The sequence below is a fragment of the Mustela nigripes genome, chromosome 4 (genome assembly GCF_022355385.1).
Source record: "Mustela nigripes isolate SB6536 chromosome 4, MUSNIG.SB6536, whole genome shotgun sequence".
Lineage (NCBI taxonomy): Eukaryota > Metazoa > Chordata > Mammalia > Carnivora > Mustelidae > Mustela > Mustela nigripes.
In genome coordinates this window covers 111640828-111651239 of record NC_081560.1, presented here as the reverse complement: position 1 = coordinate 111651239, position 10412 = coordinate 111640828, and positions in this window count along the sequence as shown.

Here is a 10412-nt window from a genome sequence, read left to right as displayed (position 1 = left end):
GACTGTTTTGCTGGAATGATCTCTGACATCAGCATGTCATCTCTCGAGGATCTTATCCTACCCGTCTTTCCCCATAAAAGAAAAAAATTAGAAGAGAATAGATGCGTGTGTACAGGGAAGGGGGGATACATAAATCCATCTTCATGGATTTAATTTAAATTCTGCCTTTCACCTCATGTATAAAAATAATTGGCAAATTCAGATAAATTTGCAATTTTTTCCCAAAACAAGAAAATTCTCATAATATAAGAATTGTTGGATATACAAGAATTTTTGTGCCTGGCAAAAACAGAGGCTCAATAGGCCTTATGGAGTAAATGAACATTATAAAATAAAATAAGCAAAAGTAAAAGTAATTACTTCTTCCCGTTCTCCTGCAGTGAGGAACACTCTTCATTCAAGCCGGTTGTGTCTGGGGCTCAGAATGGGGGTTTGCTGGCATGCATCTGGACCCACTACCATCCTGGGAAACGTTTATAAATTTGGAGATTCTTCATTTCACTCACTTATGGAATTTCTATTTACTTAAATTTTACAGAAAACTGGGAATTTTCATTGTCATGTGTACCTTGGTCTAGGTCTCTTTTAGCAGTGTGTAGTATACATGATTGTCTATATCTACTTTTTTTTTTTTTTTCAAATTACAACATGGAGGCTCGAGGTGGATATTCCAGTGCATCTGGAAAATTCAAATTAGCAGCCTGGATATACTACTTCCTACTGGGGGTTCCATTTTACTCAAAGAATGAGGGGATGATTTCAGTTGGGTGCAGACAAAAAAACATTCAAAGACATGGCAAGTGACTCCTCTGGCAGCCTCCAGGGAGCCAGGGAAGAGGTTAATGGTGGGAAAGTTGGAGGAGAGGACTTAAAGAGAACCTTCAGCTTTGGAGTGTTTCTGAGAGAGGTAGGGTGGGGTGGTGGTGAGTGAAGGACAGACATGGTCATTTGAATTTTCTTTTCTTTGAAGCTTGAGACTTGTCCATTAACATGGATGGAATCATAGACATAGTCCAAATCCACCTAAAAATTCACAGTTGTCTTAGAAGGGGAAACAGAAGAATGACCTGTAGGACCTCATGGGAAACATGTGATTCTTGAGATGATCCAGGAAGGTCAAACACTAGACAGTGTTCCCTTTCCACGTTCCCTCTCCAACCCCAAATTTGAGTCAGGAAGTAGCTGAGGTGGACTCACAGAAGGATGGAGACTCACAGAAGGGCGGTTTTGTATCTGTCAACCAAGCATCCCCTGTGCCTCAGGTAAGTGGCAGGAAGCTGCCTCCCCTTGGTCGACCGAACCTCCATTTTGCCGTCAGCAGAACGGTGCCCGTTCTTCCTAGGGATGACATTGTGTGATTATAAATTTCCATTAATCAACAAAGTCTGTTGGAGTTTTCTATTTCCCCACTCCAGGGTGGGAAGCTTCATGCTGAAGACAAAATTTAAAAGACCGTTTTGATGTCTTATTACTTCCACTATTTTTCAAAAACAAAATTGCCCAGAAATGTGCGGCTTCCAGCTGTTCTCTTTCAGTCCCGTTCCCAGACCAGAACACATTACAAATTCCAGTTCGATAAAGATGGCTTCACAACATTGTCCTGTCTCATATGTTAACAAGGATGAAATATGAAGTTTGAGCTGGGAGCAATATTACCATTTTGATATCAGCTACTCTGCACATGTGGTTTTTACCTCCCACATCCTTCCTTTCCTCCGGAGGAAATTTTCTTAAAGATCTTTCAGCAGGCAGATTTATTACTTGTCATGATTTGGGGATTATCTGTTGGACCGTCTTGCTACTTTTTCTGATACCAGCAACTAAAAAGAGCAGATCATTTAGCTTTCAGGGACATATACTGTATTGTAGTCACTTCCACACTGTGAACACAACCCGCAGGCACACAGATGTAATTCCTTTCGCTAATTGAAAGACTCCCCTTTCGTGGAGCTAATGGAGGAATATCAGATTGCTGACTGTCTTTTGAGGCTATCTGTCGCCAGATACTTTGTCGATGGGAGAGGATTCGTGGGTTTCACTAGTCCAATACACTGTTATCTCCAGAGAATGTTTCTGAGGGGACATCACAGGAACATGGATCGTGTTTTAATTTTAATACAAAGACCATTCTGAAACGTGAATTCTTGTCTCATGGATGCAGATCGAGACCCTACTGCCAGATAATTCTGACTCCTTTATAATCGTCTTTCAGCGACTGCTTCTCCCTCCCTTCTCTCTCCTCCTCATTTTCTCTACTCTTTTGTTCTGTTCCTCTCCAACTCTTGCCCTCCATTCTTTCATTTAATAGTTCCATTCTTTTTGTTAGTTTACATTCCCTCTTTTTTTTCTGTCCTCCATCAAAGTCTTAACCTGCCAATAAGAATCTAGCTTTGCGGGACACCTGGGTGGCTCAGTTGGTGGAGCGACTGCCTTCGGCTCAGGTCACGATCCTGGAGTCCCAGGATAGAGTCCCGCATCAGGCTCCCGGCTCAGCAGGGAGTCTGCTTCTCCCTCTGACCCTCCCACTTCTCATGCTCTCTCTCTCATTCTCTCTCTCTCTCAAATAAATAAATAAAATCTTAAAAAAAAAAAAGAACCTAACTTTGTTGATCTCATGACAGTAGGATTTGAAATAATGGGATATTACCACATTTTAATCGTCTTCATTTCTATAGTAGGACTTTGCCTTGTAGTGGTTCCACACCAGTTGTTATGTCTGGATGTGAATAATTCTGGCAACATCCTAGTTAAAACTCTAAGGATAGCAGAAGCAAGGTTTTGTTCAGCTCTTGATATTTACACCTTTAAGAAAAACAATACCGGCCCATTGGGAAAACAAACTTTTTAGAAACCCTATAGAAACCAGAGATGGGCTAATTACTTTGTATTCTCACTTTCCATTCAAACAAAGTTCTTGAGGTTCACAGCGTTTTATAGCTGAGTTATAATCATTATAGGAAAAAATTTAAGTAAATTCGACCATGCAAAACTCTTGACGTAAAATTTAGTACTTTATGTAATATCATATTTCCCTTAAAACAGTGCACATTTGGTGATTTTTACTGTGTTAGTTTTCTGCTTTGCCATCTTATCTCTCAAAGTAATGAATAGTGAGATAGTGATCCAGACAAACCAAATGCTTACAGATCCATTCAGGAAGAAAGAATCAAAGAAGTATCGCCACTTGGCCCAAGGAAAAATCGTATCTTAGTGACGGGTGTCAATTCAGCAAATATTTATTGTGAACTATCATGGGTCCAAACTGTGTGAGGAATGTGAAGACATAGGTGAATTGGATTTAGTATCCAACCTGCAGAAATTCACTCCTGGGAAGTTTTGTGGCTTGAATTGCACCCCCCTCCCCAATTCATGTTGAGGTTCTAACCTCTAGTACTCCAGAACACAACCACATATGGAAATAGTCTTTTGGAAGCACCTGGGTGGCTCAGTGGGTTAAGCCTCTGCCTTCAGCTCAGGTCATGATCTCAGGGTCCTGGGATCGAGCCCCACATTGGGTTCTCTGCTCAGCGGGGAGCCTGCTTCCCCCTCTCTCTCTCTGCCTGCCTCTCTGCCTACTTGTGATCTGTCAAATAAATAAATAAAATCTAAAAAAAAAAAAAAAAAAAAAGAAATAGTCTTTTGTTTGTTTGGTTTTGGTTTTATTTATTTATTTTAGGGGGAGGAGGGGCAGAGGAAGAGGAAAAGAGAATCTCAAGCAGACTCTGTGCTGAGTATGGGGCCGAATGTGGGGCTTGATCTCAGGACACTGAGGTCAGGATCAGAGCCAAAATCAAGAGTTGGATGCTTAGTTAACTGAGCCACCAGGCGTCCCTTCTCTGGTAATTTCCCCTAGGGTTCTGTTATCAGTTGAATCGTGTCCTCCTCAAAATTTATATGCTGAAGTCCTAACCCCAGAACCCCAGAATGTGACCTTATTTGGAAAGAGAGTTGTTGCAGATGTTATTAGTTAAGATGAGGTGGTCCTGGACTGGGTGGGCCCCATGGGATGGTTTGTCTCCTAAGTGCACAGGTGTTTAGGGGGAGAGGAACCCGACTTGAGGTTGAGGGGCTCAACCTGAGGAGGCGCACGTTGTGGAGACCCGCCTGCCCACGGACCTGACTTGGATGATGAGATCTCAGATCCAAGCTTGAGCCTTGGGCCACATCGGTGAGACTTTCTGGAAGGTTCGGGAGAAGGTTAAACATCTCTGCCTCATGAAAGCAATGTAAATGATTACTGTCCAGAGAGTGAATTTTGCTGGTTTTAAAGCACGTTCCCAAATTATTTGGCACTCCTCCCACTGAGATGAGATCCATGTCCCTTGTTGGTAAATATGGGCTGAACCAGGGGGCACGGAGTGGACACCAGGTTAAATGATGCTACAAAACGGAAAGCCAGTCAGAAGAGCTCACAAAGATACTGCACCTTGGAACACACACTTTTGAAACCCTAAGCTACCATGTAAGAAGTCTGCCTGCTCCATGATTTCACCATGCTGTGAAGGAGCTCAGGCCACAGGGACAGGTTATATGTATGTGTTAGAAGACATGACTGGGAACATGGCCAACCACCAGCACTGGCTACGGGCACAAGAGTGAAGACTCCTTCATGGGAATCCAGTCCGTCCCTGAGGCAACCCCAGCCTTCCAGTCTTCCACACAGAGATCCCAGACATCAAGGCTCAGAGGCAAGACATCATTTTGGTGGCCTTCCTGAATTCTTGATCCCAAAATCTGTGAGCAGAACAAAATGATTTTTTTTTTTTTGTAGCAATAGTAACAGGGACACAGGAGATTATTGTATGAGGGTATGGGAAAATTGGTTTTATTTTTGAAAAGTTAAAAACATACAGAAAACTATAAAAAATAATGAAATAAAAACCTGGTATCCATCCTCCAACTTTTTCTGCTATATTTATTTTAGGGTTTTTTTTAAAGTAGTAAAATATCATAAACAAAGTTGAAGCCTCTGTTTACCATTTGCAGATACCACGCTCCATCTGGCTCCCTAGAAGCAAGATAATTTGTTATTTGTTACTTCCACATGGTTTTTATATTATTATTTCATAGGAAATTATCAAAAATAATTTGTGATGTTTTGCTTTATTTAAACTTTATATTAAGGGTATCATACAGTGTTTGACATTTCTCAACTTTTGGGAGTTTATTTAACCTATTTATTCATTTTTAGCCTGTTTATTAATTTTGATGGTTAAATAGGATTCTACTGTTTGCATAGATGATTCTGTGATCTCTGGAAGATGGGCACTGAGGTTGTTTCTAGTGATTTTCTATCAGAAACAGTGCTGCAATGCAAATCTGGGCATGTCTCTTTGCACATATGTGCAAACATTTTCTATAACCACCCATATAGGCTGAGTCATTTTCTTATGAACATGTTTGCACATGTGTATCCTGTATTATAACGTATAATATTATCTATATGTAATATATTATCTTTGTTTTGTCCTCTCTCTTATCATGTAACCTAAGATATATTCACTTTAGATCAGAGTATTTAAGTTATGGGGTATTAAGGACAAGAGTAAACGTCTCTCAAGGACTTTGCCTCCTCTCCTGAGACTGGGGTTTGTGCATTTCTCATTGTACAGAGAGTTGCATATGGGAGGCGCAATTATGACCGTGTCACGGTATTTACTTGGAGATCAAGCAGGTACCAGATTGACAAGGGGGTGACTTGCAGTGGTCGGTTTTGCATGTAATTTGATTGGGTCACAGGTGCTCAGATGTTTGGTTATACATTATTCTGGGTGTGTCTGTGAGGATGTTTCTGGATGAGATTAACATTAAATTAGTAATAGAGTAAAGCAGATTATTCTCTTCAACGTGAGCAAAGCTCATCCAATCCACCAAAGGCCTGACTGAAACAATAGGTCAAGTCGAGATACAGATCTTCTGCCTTCTGATGGAAACCCCCACCACAAGCTACCCTGGTTTTAAGGCTTGGACTGGAGTTGTACCATCGCTCTCCTGGGTGCCCACCTTGTCAGCCAGCCTCCATAATCACATAAGCCAATTCTTTGTGGTAAGTCTCTCTCCTCCTTCTTCTCTGTTTCTGTATATCTGTATCCTATTGGTTCTGTTTCTCTGGAGAACCAGGACTGACCAGTAGAGGAAGGCCTAATTACTCTCCAGAGTAACATCGTATCAATTCATTGGTGTACGTGCATGACACATCTTAGTTTCCTTTCTTTCTCTTTCTTTTTTTTTTTTTTTAAGACTTTATTTATTTATTTGACAGAGAAAGAGCACAAGCAGGGAGAGCGGCAGGCAGAGGCAGCGGAAGAAGCAGGCTCTCCTCTGAGAGGGAGACGGTTGTGGGGCTCGATCCCTGGACCTGGGATTATGACCTGAGCTGAAGGCAGGTACTTAACTGACTGAGCCACCCGGGCATCCCAATTCTTAGTTCTCTACATCCTCATGGCATTCAGGATTCCTCTTCTGTGAAGTCTTTGTTTTATCCCCCCCCCTTTTTTTTTAATGAGGTTTGTTCATTTCTTATTATGTATACACTTATATACATGAATCTTAAACTAATTTTATATCTCTTAAATACTTATGTATCTTGAATTTTATGTATATATTAAGTTATATGTGTGTGCAGACATGCATATATATATGTATATTTATCTTAAATACTAATTCTTTGCCAGTTCTATAGCTTGCCATATCTTCTGACAGACTTTGTCTTTTTACTTTAATTAGGAGGATTTTTGCTATGAATATATTTAAACTCTTTAAATGTTATCAAATATCTCATTTTAAAAAAGTTTTAAAGAAACACTTCCTTACTCAGAAATGACAAAAATGTTCCTTTTTTTTTTCAAAAATTGAAAGTTGTATGTTTTATATTTGGTCTTTAATATATTTAGGATTGCATGGTGTGAGATAGGAGATCTAAATTTATTTAAGTCCCCGTGGAGAGTCGTCTCAGCACCTTTCCAGAAAAAACAATTCTGGAAGTTACAGTGTTGTTTGTGCTATGTCGTGTTTCAGTGTGCGTTTAGATCACTTTCTGGGTTCCCTGGCGGGTGACATTTGACCCTTTGTATTTAACCGTGTTACCAGACTCTTGTATTAATTCAGCTGAATTATTTAATTTTTTAAAAAGATTTTATTTATTTATTTGACAGAGACAGAGATCACAAGTAAGCAAAGAAGCAGACAGAGAGAGGGAGAAGCACACTCCACGCTGAGCAGAGAGCCTGACTCGGGGCTTGATCCCAGGACCCCGAGACCATGACCCGAGCCAAAGGCAGAGGCTTAACTCACTGAGCCACCCAGGTCCCCTAATGTTTCTTTAGATGACATATACAGACATTGTACCCGAAAATAAGGACAGTATTTTTCTTTTTTATTTCTTGTTCTTACTTTGTATTTTTCCCCTGCTTTTCTGGAACAGTCACATCTCCAAGGACAATGCTCATTAGAATTGGTGATAAGGGGGTCTCTGTCTTCCTGGTCTCTGAAGTCCAAAAGATCCACATGAAGTTTTTTAATAGGTTTTTGATAGACGTCATTTACCGGGTAAGTCAGTTTTCTTTTCTTTTAGTTTCCAAACTCATTGAGGTCCTCCCTAGAGTCACCCTGAGTGCCCCTCCCCCCCGAAGGGAGGAGAGACATAAAATTCCCAGGTGCCTCTGGGTCTCTGCAGGGCAAGGCTCCCCAGAGCCAACAGGACCCTCCAAAGGGATGGGCGTTCCCCAGACCAGCAGAGCGGGCAGGAGCTGGGATTTGGAAGCAAGTAGCTGTGAAGAGGTTCCAAGGGCATCCGGGCATCTTCAAGGAGATTATTGAAAAGCCCACATGGGAGAGGGATTAGACCCGGAGACATCTCTGTCCATAGGCTCCAGAGGACAAAGGAAGGGGCTCCCCACAGGAAAGGGGGAATTATTTGATATTTTTCTACTAATAAAGAACTGAGTAATAGAGGTGTTTAGAGCAGGTTTGTTCATAATTGACAGAACTTGGAAGTGACAAAAATGTCCTTTAGTAGAGGAATGGGTCCACCCACACAATGGAATATCATCCAGCGTTAAAGCGAGATGAGCTGTGAAGCCATGAAAAGACATGGAGGGACCTTAAATGTGTATTACTGAATAAAAGAAAAGCCAATCTGAAAAGGCGACATGCTGTGTGAGCCCAGCGATATGGCCTTCTGGAAAAGGCAAAACTACAGAGACAGTGAAAAGCTCAGTGGTTGCCGGGGGCTTGGGGAGAGGGAGGGATGAACAGACAAGACACAGAGGATGTTTAGGGCCCTGGAACTATTCTGTAGGAGACCATGGTAGTGGATACGTGCCATTATTTATTTATCAAAACCCATAGAAATACACCACCAAGAGTGAACCCTGCTGTAAACTTTGGGCTTAGGGTGATAAAAATGTGTCAGTGCAGGTTCTTCCATGGTAACAAATGTCCCGTCTGGCAGGGGATGTGGATAATGGGGGAAGCTGTGCATTTGTGGGGCAGGAGGTATAGGGTAACTATACTTTCTGCTGAATTTTGCTGTGAACCTAAAACTGCTAAAAACAAACAAACAAACAACAACAAAAAAAAACCCCTCCGGGATGCCTGGGTGGCTCAGTCAGTTGAGCATCTGACTTTTGATTTTGGCACAGGTCATGGTCTCAGGGTTGTGAGATTGAACCCCATGTCGGCTCCACACTCAGTGGGGGAGCCTGCCTGAGATTCGTGCGATCCCTTGGCCCCTCCCCCTGCATGTGCACATGCTCTCTCTCTCTCAAATAAATGGATAAATCCTTTAAAAAATTAAACAATTAAAAAATTTTAAAAAACCCAATAAATTAAAAACCCATATGTTGGGGCGCCTGGGTGGCTCAGTGGGTTAAAGCCTCTGCCTTCAGCTCAGGTCATAATCTCAGGGTCTTGGGATCGAGCCTCACATCGGGCTCTCTGCTCAGCGGGGAGCCTGCTTTCTCCTCTCTCTCTGCCTACTTGTGATCTCTCTCTGTCAAATAAATTTTAAAAAATCTTAAAAAAAAAACCCCATATGTTATACACACATATATACAGACACAGATAAATGGAACTGAATGGAGGAGAAAAGGGGACATAGAAAGCGAGGAGGATGGACGGGGAGAACAGACTGAGTAAGAGGGAGTCAATCTGGGCAGGGATGGGTGGCCCAAGGCACAGAGAACTTTCTCCTCTGAAGGGTTGATGCTCGGAGGTCAACCTCTCTTTTCCACAAACCTCAGTTAGCCTAGTCCACCGCTGGCCACTCTGGGAGTGTCAGAGAGAAGGCTTGCTTGTGGGAAATGAGTGAGAGCTTGGGCTCCAAATCAGAGTTGAAAACATGCCTCACCGAGGCCCTAAGAAGGAGAGTCTAATGCAGCCTTGAGGGCAAAGCGTCTGAAAAACCTGAGGAATGTCTGGGGAAGGCTTAGGAGTTTCAAGTCAGTGTTACCAGCCTCTCAGGGCGCCCTGAGTCCCTGTCGAGTCCTGTATGGTGGACCTTGGACACACTGTAAACCAGGAGGAGCATGCAGAAAGCACCGTCATCACCAGGGAGCTGGTGATGTGGCTGTGATCGTGAGGGTCCAGTGCCCTCCATGCTGCTTCTGTACCCTGAAGAGGTGCCTACAAGGGAGCCAATTCAACCTCATTGATTCCCCCAAACTTCACAGGTTAGGAGGGGCCTCAGTATTTCAGCCCCTAAAGCAGGTGTCTCCTGTCTGCCTGGAGGTAGCTGGTTAGGCTGCCTGCTGCGTTCTCCAGGTATCGTCCTTTCCAGAATCTGCAACGCCACACCCGGGAAAGAAGAAAGAAGCATTGATCAAATATCTCACTTTTGTAATCCAATCTCTTTTCTTCAGAAGTTTCAAGTTATATATTTCCTTTAAAAAAATGATTTATTTCTTTGGAGAGGTGGAAGGATAGAGAGAGAGAAACTTCAAGCAGACTCCCTGCCGAGCATGGAGCCCAACGCGAGGCTCAATCTCACAACCCTGAGATCATGATCTGAGCTGAAACTGGAAGTTGGACACTTAACCCACCGCGCCTCCTAGGTGCCCCTCAAGTTATATATTTCATGTCTGGTCTTTAATACGTCTCCAACTTCATTGTGTGAGGTAGAATTCAAAATTTATTGAACCCACGTGGATAATTAATCATCCCAGCACCTCTCCTAAAATGTCATTCTTTACCTCTAAATTATAGTGCTACCTTTCTCCTGCAGCATGTTTCAACATAGGTTTAGGTCAGTGACTGGGTCCTCTCCTGTGTGACACTGGAGCACACACTGATGCATGCCTCTTTCTACCTCCCCTTCATAAAGCTCCCTAGTGGATGCCTGACTGAGCAGAGATAACTAACAGGTAGACAGAAAAGACTAGAAAGAGCACGGAGGCTCAGGTGGAATCCTCATC